Below are 3,049 nucleotides of genomic sequence, written 5' to 3'. Positions count from 1 at the left end.
TAATTTAAGTATCTCCTACCGACCTGGTTCCAAGAATCTAAAACCTGATGCTCTGTCCCGCCTGTACGCCCCCCACGACTCAGTTAAGGAGCCCTCTCCCATCCTACCTCCGACCTGCACCTTTGGGGCCCTCCAGTGGGAGATTCTGGACCTCATTTCCCAAGCTCTGCCTGCTGACCCGGACCCAGGTAATGGCCCACCTAACCGCACCTATGTCCCCTCCTCCGTTCGGCCCCGCCTCATCCAGTGGGCCCACTCTGAAAAGTTATCGGCCCATCCTGGAATCCTCCGAACTATCAAGTTCATTTCCCGGCGGTTCTGGTGGCCCGACTTACCCAAGGATGTTAAACAGTTCGTCCTAGCCTGCCCAGTTTGTGCACAGAACAAGCCATCAAACAGACCCCCTGCAGGCTTGCTCCAGCCCCTGCCAGTCCCTGAGCGGCCATGGTCCCACATAGCCCTAGACTTTGTCACCGGCCTACCCTCCTCCCAAGGTATGACCACTATTCTCACTGTGACTGATCGTTTCTCTAAGGCCTGCCACCTTATTCCCCTCAGAAAACTCCCCTCTGCTTTTCAGACGGCCCAGCTCCTGGTGAAGCATGTTTTCCGCCAGCATGGGATCCTGCTGGACGTTCTGTCTGACCGTGGTCCACAGTTCACCTCGCGTGTGTGGAAGGAGTTTGCCGTGGCCCTTGGTGCCCGGTACTCTCTTACCTCTGGCTACCATCCGCAGACCAACGGTCAGACTGAGCGGCTCAACCAGGAGCTGGAGACCGCTCTCCGCTGTCTAACCTCCACCAATCCCTCCGACTGGTGTCAGTTCCTTCCCTGGGTGGAGTACGCTCATAACAGTCATGTCTCCACTGCGACTGGCATCTCCCCCTTCGAAGCTTCTCTGGGCTACCAACCACCTCTGTTTCCCGATGACCATAATTAAATAGCTGTACCTTCCGTTGCCCACCACATCCACCGATGCAAAAGGGTCTGGACCCAGACCATCCAAGCCCTGAACCGGACCTCTGAGCTGAACCGCCGGTTTGCTGACCGCAGGCGAGTCCCTGCCCCCTCCTATCACCCCGGTCAGCGGGTCTGGTTATCTACTCGAAACCTCCCGTCCAGATCTTCCCATCGGAAGTTATTACCACGTTTCACTGGCCCCTATGAGATTGTCTCCGTCCTCAGCCCGACGACCGTCCGCCTCCGTCTCCCGTCCCATTCCAGGACCCACCCTACCTTCCATGTCTCCCAAATCAAGCCCGTCCTCTCTAGCCCGTTTTGCCCTCCGGCCGAACCCCCTCCACCCACCCTCGACCACCTGGGACGTCAGGTCCAAAGGGTCGTGGCCTCCCGTCGGCGTGGTAGAGGGTATCAATACCTCGTCGACTGGGTGGGCTGCGGTCCGGAGGAACGTTCCTGGGTTTCTGGTTCCTCCCTCCCTGACAGGTCGTTGGTGGACTCTTTCCTCTCCTCTTCCTCGAGGTCGCCGGGTGGCGACCATTGAGGGGGGGGTGGTGTCAGGACTCAGCCGACAGGGCCGTGCAGTTTCTGCCGGTTCTGCTTCTTTCTGCTTTCTCCGCAGGTGTTTGCAGTTGACAGGTGGGCAGGGCGCACACACCTGTGGCTGGTTGAGCTGCGTCTGATCGCACTATAAGAGCAGCATCCAGACAGCAGGAGGACGCCAGAGTGTTAACCGTAGTGGTACGACTAAGGCCACAGTCTCTCTACTGAGTTCAGACTTCCCTCGTTAACCCAAACCTCTGTGTTCCCCAGGTTACCTCTCGATCGCCTTTCAGAGGGTCCCACTCGTGCTGACTCCAGGGTCTGAGTTCCCACAGGGTCCTCCCTTTCTCCTGGCTCAAAGCAAGGTGCTTCGAGCCACTCTGGTTTCTCCTGCTGCCCCGGATCATTAAGTAAGCGCAGCTCTGTCACCCTCAAGCCCGAGCCTCACCTGTCACTGAGACACCTGCCACCAGCTCCATCGATCAGAGCCTGAGTCCGCTCCGTCCTCCCCCGGTTAGGTTGCTGCGTCCGGTGGTAAGCTCACGTTCCTCTTTTCATTTTTGCCTGATCGCCCTTTCCGGCTAATCACCTACTTCTCCTTTCAGAAGTCGAACGGGTCCCGGTGCTGTGGCTTCCCCGTCGACTCCGTTGCTTCCATTTTCTCTCTATCAATAAACAGTTAACTGATCCCTGTTGCCGTGTGTGTTCGGCATGTGGGCTAAATACGTTCAGCCGAACATGACAATATATATATATATATATATATATATATATATATATATATATATATATATATACACTATATTGCCAAAAGTATTTGCTCACCCATCCAAATTATTGGAATCAGGTGTTCCAATCACTTCCATGGCCACAGGTGTATAAATTCAAGCACCTAGGCATGCAGACTGTTTTTACAAACATTTGTGAAAGAATGGGTCGCTCTCAGGAGCTCAGTGAATTCCAGCGTGGAACTGTGATAGGATGCCACCTGTGCAACAAATCCAGTCGTGAAATTTCCTCGCTCCTAAATATTCCACAGTCAACTGTCAGCTGTATTATAAGAAAATGGAAGTGTTTGGGAACGACAGCAACTCAGCCACGAAGTGGTAGGCCACGTAAACTGACGGAGCGGGGTCAGCGGATGCTGAAGCGCATAGTGCGAAGAGGTCGCCAACTTTCTGCAGAGTCAATCACTACAGACCTCCAAACTTCATGTGGCCTTCAGATTAGCTCAAGAACAGTGCGCAGAGAGCTTCATGGAATGGGTTTCCATGGTCGAGCAGCTGCATCCAAGCCATACATCACCAAGTGCAATGCAAAGCGTCGGATGCGGTGGTGTAAAGCACGCCGCCACTGGACTCTAGAGCAGTGGAGACGCGTTCTCTGGAGTGACGAATCGCGCTTCTCCATCTGGCAATCTGATGGACGGGTCTGGGTTTGGCGGTTGCCAGGAGAACGGTACTTGTCTGACTGCATTGTGCCAAGTGTAAAGTTTGGTGGAGGGGGGATTATGGTGTGGGGTTGTTTTTCAGGAGCTGGGCTTGGC

At 54.8% G+C, this 3,049-nt stretch overlaps 1 long non-coding RNA gene across 1 annotated transcript; it reads left to right on the top strand.

Moving 5' to 3' along the window:
* The first annotated feature begins 966 nt into the window (after window positions 1–966).
* Window positions 967–2,187, top strand: LOC119777077. Its single transcript, XR_005279870.1, has 3 exons — window positions 967–1,701; window positions 1,774–2,037; window positions 2,109–2,187. It is a non-coding gene; the product is annotated as an uncharacterized LOC119777077 (long non-coding RNA).
* Window positions 2,188–3,049: the final 862 nt, after the last annotated feature.

This window comes from Cyprinodon tularosa, unplaced genomic scaffold (genome assembly GCF_016077235.1).
Source record: "Cyprinodon tularosa strain WSP-4 unplaced genomic scaffold, ASM1607723v1 ctg1212, whole genome shotgun sequence".
Taxonomy (NCBI): Eukaryota; Metazoa; Chordata; class Actinopteri; order Cyprinodontiformes; family Cyprinodontidae; genus Cyprinodon; species Cyprinodon tularosa.
This window is presented reverse-complemented; position numbering and strand designations above follow the sequence as displayed.